Source organism: Melanotaenia boesemani, chromosome 1 (assembly GCF_017639745.1).
Source record: "Melanotaenia boesemani isolate fMelBoe1 chromosome 1, fMelBoe1.pri, whole genome shotgun sequence".
In the NCBI taxonomy this organism is placed as follows: domain Eukaryota; kingdom Metazoa; phylum Chordata; class Actinopteri; order Atheriniformes; family Melanotaeniidae; genus Melanotaenia; species Melanotaenia boesemani.
This window is the reverse complement of record NC_055682.1, coordinates 39119092-39132443: the sequence shown is the minus strand read 5'-3', so window position 1 is coordinate 39132443 and position 13352 is coordinate 39119092. Positions and strand designations below refer to the sequence as shown.

The 13352-nt window shown below is 41.1% G+C and overlaps 1 protein-coding gene across 4 annotated transcripts in view; it reads left to right on the top strand.

The window, feature by feature from the left end:
• znf536 (zinc finger protein 536) overlaps positions 1–13352 on the top strand; it is a 220013-nt gene that overhangs the window by 35567 nt on the left and 171094 nt on the right. For all 4 annotated transcript variants that reach the window (XM_041994189.1, XM_041994199.1, XM_041994218.1 and 1 more), the window contains exon 3: positions 10719–10821. The gene's annotated coding sequence lies outside the window, so the exon portion shown is untranslated. The remainder of the gene's footprint in view (positions 1–10718; positions 10822–13352) is intronic.

The following is a 13352-nucleotide window of genomic DNA, read 5'->3' as shown; positions in this document are numbered from 1 at the left end:
AGCTGTTAAGATGATTCTAACCTCTAAATTTTCACTTATCACTTCTAAAAACATCCTTCATTTATGATCCTTTTGAGGAACACCTCTTAAGGTTAGGTTGTTTTTTAAGAACTGATTTTACTTTTATCTCGTTGAAATACTTCTATGAAAAGAGACGACTTTAAAGAGACCAAAATAAGCTTTCGGCAAGTGTGAGCATTTAATTGAACAGACCTCCTTTTCAGTCTGGAAAACTTAAAGTGGTTGTTTGATAAATCCGATTTTCTCTGCGGGAGAGCAACTCTTTCCTCGCTGCTCTCTGCTTTCTCCTTCCTCCCTCCTCAGTCAAGCTTTTCTCCTCATCAAATGCAACCTGACAAGTTTTGAAACACAACCTTTGACTTCGGTCGTAACTTAGAATCAAACTGTGAGTCAGGTAAACAGTGTTACTGCAGCAAGGCATTGAGACCATCAAAGAGTCACTCTCAGACAGGGAATATAGAGATAAAATGACAGGGTCGCAGAGCACATAAAGACCACATAAATCATACCACACAGAATGAGTCACTCCCTTAACCATGGTTGTGTTCTCCTCTTCTCTGCACTTAACATATCTAACAAAGCTAAAATACTTATTCTCATGTTCAATATTAAATATTTAATCTTGACTTCATTCATTTTTTTAAGAATTTTTCTGGAGAAATAAAAAGAATGTGAGTTAAGCTTCTGCTTATTGGGAGGGAAAGATCTGTGGGTTTTAGTTCCTTGGGAACATTAATAAGTGACAGAAAGCTAGATTAAGAAAGCTGGGATGCGACGAGAAAAGAAAAACGAGGAAGCTTTGAAATGCTGCCAGTATCACAAACTGCACTCTTCTGACACAGCTGATTGTAAGAGAAGCCGATAGCATAGCCGACTTAGGCCTTTAATAATTCATTTAGTTAGGCTATGATCTATCATTTTGTACCTTTTGACATGTGATATTGAAATTTAATATTGCATCAATACAAATGATGTATTACTAGTCACTGGAAGGAAGAATGTGGATTGCAAAATGATCTCTGAAAATATCTTTTCATTCTTTTCTCTCTCCTATTCTCTCTGTTCTTTCATAGCTTCATTGTACTAAAGTAGAAAGGCATAAGAGAAACATCTGTCTTCACCCCCTCCCCTTTACTCTCAGCTTTGATATGTGTGTTTAAAAAAATGACAACTTAAAACGCTCTGGGAGAAAGTCTCCTGCTCAAGTCAAGAGAGGCTTGAAAAAAGGGCGGGTGGGGTGGGTGGGGGGTGTATTGGAGATGGAAGTGAGTAGCAGAGGGAACATGACAGCAGTGGCTGGGGGAGACGTCACACGTTGTCGAGATCTCTGACATGACTCTTAAGTGTGGTGGAATCCCACAGGCAATATTCCGGCTAGGAAAGGAATGGTGGGTGCTGGGAAGCGAAAGCTTCTGATGGGATGTCAGTCTACTCGGCTCCCAGTCTGGTTCATGCTCAGTTAGAGAGGGATGCACTGGTAGCAGCACTGGCTGATGTCGGTTTGGAGGGAATTATAGCTCTGATGTGTGGAATATGAGATTGTACGTACCTTCCTGATACTAAATGCTATAGTGAACTTTGTTTTAAAAAATAAGCCTCTGACAGAACCAAACGATATTCTGAACTTTCAGATTAATTCTTGTGTAATGTTTGTCTTTATAAAGATGTATGAACAAGTATGTGATCATGTGTTGAGGCATGCTGTTTTAGATTTTGAGGGGATGGTGGATCAATCAGCGGTCCGCAGGAAGTCATCCAGCTGTGCTGTTGTTAATGTAATAAACATGACATTACACTTAATCCTCCTGATCTGGACTCTTCACAAACTCCCACCAGTATCTTTTTTTTTTTTTTTTTTTTTTTTGTCAATTTTAGTTTTGCCTTTAAAACTAGTTATTCCAAATCTGCAGTGTGACAGAGCTGAGCTTTCTATTTTTTTTTTATTTTTTTTTTTTATACCCTGTCCAGCATCCTAACATACAGAACGGTGGTCTGTGTGCCATATTTTGCTTGACAGATTTGCTCTACCAAGGGAGGCATGTTATATACATGGCTGCCCTTGATATTTTTATTATTTTTATTGTAATCTTATTTTCTTTAGTCTTATATGTCAGTGCCGAACCTGACAGGGAGATAGAGGAAGAGAGAGAGAAAAAAAAGGAGAAAAAGGAGAAAAGGACAGGAATAAAATGTGGAAATAACAGTTGTCTATGCTGCCCAGAACATATCACAAAAAAACAACAATATAAACTACCACAGTACTACATGATACCAAAAGAAAAATAGAATGATGATGATATAAAAAATTACAATAGTCATCAAACATACCTGCAGACAAACGTACCAACACACAAACATCAGCTACATCTAGTGAGAAGCGGATGGAGAGACGAGCACGTTTGTGAGCATGCACGTGTTAACATGCATGTGTGGCCATGCAACAAGGAGGAAATGTGTACCCGCAAGGGGGCCGCGATCACGCCGCACCCCAAAGCATCAGCGGGGGACGGGGGGAGCCCGAGGCCCCAAAGGCCAAGCAGGTCCACAGAGTACCAAGCCCGGGACAGCCAAAGCAGACAGAGCAGAGGCCCACCCAGACCAGAGCAGAGGGGTCCCCAGACCGGAACCCCCGGCGCGACGGGGCAGGGGCACCGGGCAGCCCAGGGCGATGGCGAGCAGGCCCAGCGGATGCGGGGCGCTGCGGTGCGGGCCGCACGGAGGGCAGGCGCCCCACAGGCCCAAGGGCCACCTATTCCCCCCAGCAAAGCCCCACCCAGGAACCCGATGGGGCCCGACCGCCCCAGGCAAAACCACCGTGGGCCACGCCAACCCAACACCAAGGCTAGGCACCCCAGGGACAAGAACATGTCCACAGGTCCTCCCCCCCCCCCTCCCAAAAAAAAAAATAAAAAACCTTTTTACCCCAACCCTTACCCATTCATCCCCCACCCCCTCCCACCCCCACCAGGGGCAGCCCAGGGAGTCTAGGGCCTGGTGGGCCCTAGACCCGACTCTCTCCACATACACACACCCACACAACCACATACATTCTCCCTGAGGTCTCACCAGCCCCCCGATGTGGCACCAAGAGCTGAGCTTTCTAGATTCCATCCATCTGGCAGTAGGTAGCTCTCCCAGATCACCAACTTCTATACTCCTATCTCAGTTCTTCTCCCTGTAGTCTGAAGACTGTTAAGCTCTGGAAGTTTGGCATGGCTATCTTATGGAGGAGGAATGAACCCATCTACAGGAAGCAGATGAACCACATCAAAACACTGTAGATCTTTTTGGAACTCACTGTAAAAGCAGTGGAGGTGACTGTAGCTTTAGCTGCACCACTCTGTGTGACCAGTCGATACACTGAAGCCAAACCCCTTAAACTCAAATATCATCTCACAAACACAACTAAGCAGAACTTCAGCTTATGGAAAAAAAATAAATAAATAAACTGAAGCTATCCTTATTTGGAAAGCTGAAGACGTTCAAACTCGCCAAGATACTAATAGAGGCGGTGTGGCTCAGTGGGTAGAGTGGCTGTCTTATAGCCTGAGGGTTGCGGGTTCGATCCTGTCAAGCTCATGTCGAGGTGTCCCTGAGCAAGACACTGAACCCCAGATTGCTCCTGATGGGTCATGGATGTGTGTGTCAATAGGTGAATGTGATGTATGATGTAAAGCGCTTTGGGGTATCATCCCAGGTACAGTAAAGCGCTATATAAATACCATTTACCGTTTAATAGTCCATCCTCACCATCTGGCACATGTCAAGGAAAAAATCTAATTACATCATTAGACTTATTCTGACCAAACAGTTCTAAGAGTCTGCTTGGTGTTATTGTGATTGTGGGAGCTCCCCAAAGAACAACACACCTTCTATGACTTTTTATCTCATTTGCAGATAGGATGAAATGAATGCATCGCAAAAAATCTTCAGCCAGTGGAAAGAATAAATGTGAAAATTAAGCCATAATTCCTCCATCGCATATAAGCTTAATAAACAACTTCCTTTTTCAACTTTTTAATGATGTTTAGTAGTCAGATCATGCTAGAATTCCTGCTCTGAAGCAGAGGTTTAACTCTAATGTTCACACTAAGAAAAAGAAAATGTTTCTTAGCATTTCTTCATGTTCTTGGGACAATAATAAGAAGAATCACTGTTTATTAACAAATGGCTTTGAAAAGAGTCAATAATATTGTGACAATAGTTAAATGATCAAACCTTTACTTACTGAGAGGTAGTGTTGGCGCGGGCAGGTTTACTTCCACCAATTTCTAATAAGATGAAGAAATTGCTATTGAGTGGTAGAGCAGGCAGGTAAAGAGTTAAACGGATGTATAAAATCACTTCTACCAACTGGAACTGACTGCAATTCCTGTTTTATGTATGCAAAACAACGGCAACAACAAGAGACAGAAAAATAACTTAAACTTTTGTGTTTCTACAGTAAACACACGTCTGACTCTCACACCACTCTTTCTGCGTTCCCCAGTTCATCTGAAAAACAGGCTGTTTCTTAACGCCGGAGCATATCTTTAAACAAGGCGATAAAGACTTAGAGATAAAAGGTATCAGCTCTCTGACCCTGTTGGTACAAGTGAGATTTAGCACTTTCTCCCAGAAGAGCCAACTTGAAAACCTACGGCAGTGACAAAAATTCATTAATTCAGTCAGATATAGACGGAAGCTTTTGTCCTCTTTTTAGCTTTAAAATGACATTATATTTAAACCTGACTGAGTTTATCTACAATAACTATTGATTAGAGTTTGCTACCTTTACCTTTTGGATAGGTTTGTCAGTGACAGTAATTATGTCCATATAGAAGGTCTTTACAGTAATCACATTGTTCTTTTCAAGGATATATTCAGGATATGAACCATGATGTCTTTTTATGCAGTTTTTATTGAATCACAGACTGACCTGTTATTTTATGTTTTTTATGAATCAGTGACGCACTGATGAGCGTATGTGTCATTACACATATTACACTGCATTTTTACTACAGATACACGATGTGAATGAAACAGAAAGAGGAAAAAGAATATGTTTAGAGGAATATATCTCTGCATGCATTTGGAGACTATAACAACTGCTCCCTTATTTTAAGGAGTTTTGCTCCTTGAAAACAACATCTCGCTCACGTCAAGACAATTTCAAGCATTTACATTGTTACACAAAAGTGCATTAATTTAACGAAAAATCTGTAGGATGAAAACTGGCCACTGTTGTTTGTTTCTGTATGGCTTCCAAGAATATTGACCTTTAGCTGTGCCCTGACACTGCTCTGAACATGGAGGAAGTCTGCCATGCTTGTAGGTGTCTGGGTATGTCAACAGTGGGGAAGAAAGACACAGTGAGAGAGAGAATTAGGTGCAGTTGGGAGGTGCCTTGGGTTGCATCAGGTCGTGGTGTGCCTCCCTGCTCTCAGCCTTATGTCAGGGCTTTATTATTTCACCTGCCAAGGTCCTGACCTGCTATATCCAGCACACTCTTCTCTCAGGAAACAAGTGCCTATTGAAACCCTATAAATGCACTAAAACCCAACAGATTTTAATGTCCCAAACAACATCAAGAAAGGTACAACCAAATAAAGATTCGTCATTGATTATGTTTTTTAAAAAAACATTTTCTCCAGACTGAATACTGTTGGTTTAAGAGAGTTAACAGTTTCAAGGCTATGCAAGTCTGTACCACACACCGGAGGCAAATCATTGCTTTAAAATGTCCTAAAGCACAGGACCAAATCATGACATTACAAATGAACAAGAAATGAACAGATTACAAATGATTAAATGAAGGTTTCACCACAGTCTGTGCACATTTTAACTTACAAGCTGTTTCCATCTGACTGTGGATGAAAGAAATCATTATTTGTGGTGCTTTTGCATCACGTGATGATACCAGGAATCACTGGAAAGCCCTTCCCTAAATCAGGATCCCTACAAGATTTGAGCAACCTCTTCTTATTTTGGTTGATACCATTCACTTTCTTTCTTACCTCCTTCTTCTCTCATTATTTGTTTGCTGCTTTTTATTTCCGTCCTTTCTTCCTCTTGCCTCAGGGGTGCGTTTGGCAGGTCAACACCTCAGCAGGTGGGGCATTGTGGGCCAGGTGACCTTTGTCTGTCATTGTTTTGCTCCTCACACCTCACCCAGGGAGTAGGGGAAGGAGCTTAGTAGATTCCACCTGCCACTGACTTTACCATAATGGCGCTCCACACTGGCATAAGATTTTAATGTGCCATGGAAATTGTAATGGTCCCAAATAATTTGTGTACTCAGTAAAGAATGGGTTAATACAGATCCGTTGAAGAGTGAGTGCAGATAATGTATGCTGTGCATGGCAGAGTGAAGTTTTGAGCCATCAGTATCTGGACCTAACCACCTGAACAGAACCAAAACAAGCGGCTCCTATGTAGACAATGGCAGAAGCAATGCTAGATTTCAAATGTAATTTGCGTTTGTGCAAGATGCATTGAAAGATAAATCAAATGCACCTTGAGTGAGTAAGGGGGATGAAGATGAAATGAAATACCCAAATGCTACCTCCGCTGGGGCCTGATTGAGTTCAGGTGGCTGGGAAGTGTCTTACCCACGGCTAGTTGTCAGTGAAGGATCTGCTGTCTTCTCATCTCTGTGTGCTGCAGGGCTAACTGGTGAACATCGGGTGTGTTGCTTTGACGGATGTTCATGTGCCTCCTGTGTTGTGGGGGGACAGGCCATTGACACTCTTCATATTTCAAAAGCAAGGTCTGAGGAAGAAATGAAGATTGATGCAGAAAAATGGCGTAGCAAACCATTGCATTTCCTGTCCATATATTATCATTTACACATTCGTGGCACCTTTGTGTATAACTGTATAACTATATGCATGGACATGGTTCCACACATATTCACATGGGGGTGGGTGGGGGTTCTTTTTCTCTGTTATTAGAGACCAGTGATACAATTGCATTTGATCTCCAAATAAACAGGGAATCAGTCCATCTCCTTGGTGAAGATGGCAGATGTGATGGACGAGCACATTAGCATTGAAGACAACATTAGATTTGCTCAAAATTATTGATCTTTTGTTTGTGAGCCAAGTCGGCGATAAATAACAGTGCATGGAAGATGTGACTCATTATCGCTGTGCCAAAAGCCCGACAGACCTCTGTCAAAGCGCACTCTCCTTCCCCCCTCTCTTCCTCCTTCCTTTCATCTCCATCACTACAAACCAATTTAATCTGTTTTTAATCCTTCCCTCTTTTCTATGACTGGTGGCTTTAATGCAAGGCCTCACTGTCACTATCTGATTCCCTTAAAATTTTAATCCTGCACTGATAACCCTTTATTATTACATATTACACACACACACACACACACACACACACACACACACACACACACACACACACACACACACACACACACACACACACACACACACACACACACACACACACACAGAGGCAGCAGGACTCTCACACATACATTCTCTCACACACACACACAAATATGTACACACAACGTTTAGTGGCTCTCTTGGTGTTTTATTCCTTTTTACCTTCTTAGTGAAGAAAAAATCCTTTTATCACACAATGGGTAATTTATATCCATTACCAGCGTTTTCAATCCTTTTCAGCACGGCTGTCACTGCCTTTGGCACACTCGTGATTAATGTGATCTAATAATAGTCTGCCATTATATTTCCTTTAGTAAAACATGTACCAACATCCTATTCAGCTCCACAAAATTCATTGCCCCTTAAAACATTTTCCCCTTTTCGTTTGAAAGGAAAGATTGCTGTTTTTTTTTTCAAGTTTTCATTTCCCCCCTCCTCCTTGGAGGTGATTATTTTCAGGGTGGGGAATAAGGTGAGGAGGTGGTGGTGGGACTTAGTGATGGCACTTCCTTGTTTTCAGACACTCATGACAATGACGAGATTTGTGGTTGAAGGTGGTTCGTGTGAATACGTTTGGGTCAACATGTGTTTGTGATCCTCACACTGATAGAAAAGCACATTTTTACAGTGGCATGATATGGAGGACGAGAACAGCGTCAAACTAAAAAGATGTTTTTCTTTTTTTTTTCCTTGAAAACATTCAAGTTAAAAAAGAAAGTTTATAATTTACTTTATTTTATTTATAGAAATCCAGGACATTCAAATATTTAAGCTTTAAATTTAGCTGATTATTTAGTCATTATATTTATCTACTTTATTTATTGTTCAAACGCTGCACCACAGTTTTTTTAATTTGCTTATTTTTATTTTTATTTTTTTTTAGCTTTTTCCTCTATTTTGAGGGGAAATACATATTATGTGTGTTCTTGTGTGAGTTTGTTGCTGGGGTTGTTGTCCAAGGGTCTGATCTGTCCCAGCCGGATAGCCTGAGCCAGTCTGCCACTCGTGGGGCACTTTTCACATGGGGCAATGCCAGTATTCACATACACACACAAACACACACACATATTTCAGTTGCGCAATATGAGTAATACCTGGACTTTATGCATATGCTCACACACACACACACAAACACACACACACTATCCTGGCTCCCTCGCACAAAGTGTGTTAACCCTTACTGGGTCCTCAGACTTGTATCCAGGATGAACAGGTGTTAGAAAACATGGACATTCATTTCTTCATGACTTATCCTAGTGTGTGCATCTTTGTGTGTGTGTGTATGTGTGTGTGTGTCTGTGGGTGACAGATGACAGTAGCTGTGTTTTTATTACCCCTAGAATTGCGCAAAAACCTAAATATCCCAATAAAAACCTGCTAATGGAAACAGCTACATTTCTAAAAAAAAACTCTCAAATATCACAACAAACGTTTTTTTTTTTTTTTTAGATGTGTCGATATAGAAGTATGTCGCAAAAGTGGAAAACACTTTTTTCGCATTTACGTGTCACTGGATGTGACGTGACCAGTTCCTATATAACCAACACCCTTGGTAGCAAACAACAGCGAAATGCAGAGTTTTACAAGAAATGAGAAATCTCCTTCCTCCTCAAAGAGGAGTCTCGGCAGACGAGATTTTACGCGTATTACAGCTTGTGTGCTCAACAGCATTCAGTAGAAACTGCAAATCGCAATTGTACTTTGTCAAAGTTTTAGAAATATGGCTTTTATTTTGTGCTGTGTGAGCGTTTGTATGTGTGTCTCTGACCCCAGAATCTGACTTTACCAAACACAGCTGTCAACACTTTACGTTGACGTCGTCTCCCCTTTTGTCTTCCTCTGCTCCTTTCCCCATTTTTCCCCTTGGATCCCTCTATTCAGAATCCTTCCATTAAAGATAACTTGTATTGAGCAGTTTCTTGTTCTATTTAGACACCCCCCCCCCCCATCTCAAATGAACCCTTCCCAGCAGAGGAAACCGAAGGTAAACCTCTTCTGAGGCAAAAATAAATAAGAAAATAAAGAAGCTATCTACTTTGAATATGTTATATATCACTCGTCCATGGATGAGATGATGTAAAGTTGCTTCAGAAAAACACGTCAAAAATCATCTGACCACTAACGTAGCATAAGAAGTCGCTGTCTTACAGCGTCTGCTTCCCTTTTTGCTCTTTTGTGATCTGAGTCTCAGACCCAACAAACCCTAGACACAAATATATGAGTGAAAATATAACAAGAGAGGTGCCACGCCGAATAGAGCTGAGGAGATAAACATAAACAGAGCAGAAAGAAAGGTTTCTCTCTGAGTCAGCGAATTTTAGCAAAGTCTGATTAAACAAGATAGGAAACCATTTGGGATAGTAAATAACAGAGGTGTCAAAATGTTGCTTAATGACCTCGATATCTACTGCATGAAATATGTATCCGCATATCTATGCAGGAGCTGCATTTTCTTTTCCTTTTAATGCCTTAATGTGCAGGGGGAGTGTAAATGTTGAACAGAAATACCCTGGAACTGAAAACAAGCTGGCTTCTCAGCCTTTCCTGACAAAAAAAAAAGTTTCTGGAAACATGTGACATGAAACACATTGGTCATCATGCCGAGGGTAGTCATGTTGTTTTGAAATGGAAACAACTGGGACTTGTTTGTTTTCATATTTGGATTAAAGTATGTACTGTCCAGCCATCCTGAGACCAAATGTCCCCTTTTTATGAAAATAAAATAGAAATATTTCTTAACTACTGTGTGACACAGGTTGATATATATTCATTCATTAACATGAACGGCTCTTTCAGAGATAATCTTTTCTCTTTTAAATGATATATTTCATGTATTGGATTTACATCCATTTTCATTTTTTAAATGAACTCCCCAAGTTTTATTGTTCAAAATGTGTGGGAGAAAGAAGACATAGCGGTTTTGTGTTTACAATTTAATAAATATACAAAATCACCAGCCAGCAGAGGCAGTCGTCTAACAATTTATTGCAAATATTACTGTAGCCTTTGGAAATGTTAAGAAAAATAATCATAAAGAAAAAATACAGGTTAATAAAATGTTTAACAGTGAGAAGGACAAAGCGCAGAGAGCTGGACCAACAGGAGGAAGAGAAACAACAGAGCTGGAGTTATTCACTGCAGTCAGTGTATCAGTCGATTCACCTTCCCCTCCTGTTTCCACAGGGGGGGACCCTTTCTGAGGAGGGGATGCAAGGGATGCTATTCAGAAAGCAGTTGGGGGTGGGAGGGTGAGGGTTAGCGGTGAACTCAGCACTCTCCTTATCTTCTCCCTCTCTCACTCTCTCTGTCTCACAGGGCTTCCTGATCAGTGTCGACCAGAAGCGGAGCTGAAGCTGGCTTAACGGGGCTAAGCACACTGTCACGCTGTCTAAGAAACTACCCCCACTCACTGTCTGAGGTGACTCAGGGCTTTCAGGGAAAAGGGAACTGTGGGAGGAAATAGTGGACTAGGATGGAAGTTTTTCTGTATATTTCCTGACAGATATTATTATTATTATTATAATTATTATTATTGTTATTATTATTATTATTATTATTATTATTATCATACATAAGAAATTAAAGCAAAATGGTAATGGCCGCAAGGGGATAAGGATGGCTACAGTAATTAATTTCACATGTACTGTGCATGCACATATTCATTGACATACATACACACAGTAGTCGGCTGGGTTGTTCGTTGTAAGTGGACATACAGACAGACTGCATGAGCATATCAACAGATAATTCCATTTTAATCCCATTAGTTCTCCGACGTGGGAGGTTGCTCCATCTTTAAGTACAAGCTGGTCTTGCCTCTTGTCATTTTCCAGTGCAGTGCCCAAACCAGTAGCTGTGAACATACAGTGGCCTAGATATTGGTATTGACATGTGTAAGTGGCTCGACCTACGTCTGAGTTCTTTAGATGCAAAAAAGAGCAAGTCAGACCTAGAAAGACATGCGTGGCAGATTGAGCCTGTAGAACCTAGAGCCACTGTAGCACAGTGTGTGTGATGGACTCAGTGGAAATGCTGCAGGCCTGTGTGGGCCTGGCTCTTTGGCATTCTTCAAAGATACAAGGTTAGTTCACCTAGCAACTATTTCTTATCCAGCTGTGGAAATGCCTTTGCCGTCATATTGGGAATATCTAGCCAAGGTGTGGATGAAGATTTTGCGTTCATCTGTTAATAGCAGGGCTAATACATTAAGGCTTGGTAGAGATTTATTTCTCTTGATATTAAAGTGGGGGTTTACTGCGATGTCAGTTTGGCATCTTAATTTTGTGCATAGACAAAAGTAGTGACTATTCTCAGATTACTTTCTCTTGTTCTTTCTTTTCCCGAACTGGGATGTATCTATATGAATATATAAGTGTCTGTATATGTGTGTGTGTGCATGTAGCTTGGTGTGGTTGTAAAGCCAGCCATTTGACAAAAATGTCTGAATAATTTAGCACTCACATAATTTTTTCTAATGCCATTCTTTAGAATCTGACTCTGTCACTCTAACAAATGCATATGTCAGAAAGTTCAGGGGATTTTGTAGAGTGCCTGTGAACAGTGAGTGATGGCAAGCAGCCGACTCTTTCCCTCTTGTCTACCAACAGCTCCGTGTGAGCCATGTGCACCATATTCCTTTCTCAGAACTAACACCATGGTGAATTGAAACAAAAAGGCCACATATTTTTTTTTATGTTTTGAAAGTCTGGTGAAAGAAGGGGGTGAAGGAGGGAGCAGAGTGTACCCCTCTATCTGTTGGCTAATATCACTCCATCCATGTTGATCAATTCTCCCAGACAGGGAAAAATGGGGAAGAATCATTCACAAGAAGGAGGAAAGAAAAAAAGCTTAAATGGTGGTCATATTGATTTGCCAAATAAATACAGCACGATTGGCTTAAATGTCCACATAAACCTAGCTGTCAGAAGTAGGTGTGCATTTGGCCATACAGATGTGGATTGTGGATTTTCTGCATGGCTTAGCTGTACATAATTTTACCCTTTGACTTCACGTGGAAAAAGTGCATTGTAACATACAGAAGATCCAAAGTCCCCAATCATTCATTAAACGCTCCCTATCTTAATCACATTGCCCAGTATCTACAAACTCCTTACTGTTTTGTGTCAAAACAGCACAACTCAAAGCCCACTAACTAGCAATTTTTGTTGAACTTTCAACTACAACTTTTAACATTCCTCTGCAGATATTGGTACAGAGCCGTGCTTGTATGGAGATAAGTTTCTGCATTGCTCTCAGCCCACACAGAATGAGGGATCTGGGGTATTTAATCAAAGCAGACAGACTTAAAAGCACATGGCCCTCAGAAATGACGCAGTGTGTAGGTCGAATGCTAATTGGTTGAAAGTCAGCTCAAGCCGGAAGGGGCCGATAATAAATTTAATCATAAAGAAGACAAAGCATCAAAAATGATAAAGATGAAGCAATGATGACAGCTGTACTGGACAGTCTAAATTTTTTTTTTTTTTTTACGAGGCAGAGCTAAAGGACTGACAATAGTATCAGTGCAACCAAGTAGAGTCCATTCCTTAGACCAGTAGTTTTTAATGTGGGGGCCATGGCTCCCTGGAGGGCCACCAGGAGGTGCTGGTGGGGGGGCTCAGAAAATTATAGGAAAGCTAAAAAAAAAGAAAAAAAATTCAGCAGAAAGTTCAGCACGACGATGTTATAATCTGTGTAGACCTGGTGGTTATCAGACTGCTCCTCTCCTCAAGATAGCGTGTAGCTTGCTAGCACAGAATGGACATGTTTTTGACAACAAACCAAAGGGGCAGATCAACAGCCCTGCCGTGGAGGACTCTGCTGCAAAAAAACCTTAAGAACTCATGGACAACTAAAATCCTAAAGTATGATACAGCATGCATTAAAATATGTAGCATTGTCTGTGGGTTTGTGGGTCCTTGGCCAGAAGCTAATGCTATTTGGGGGGCC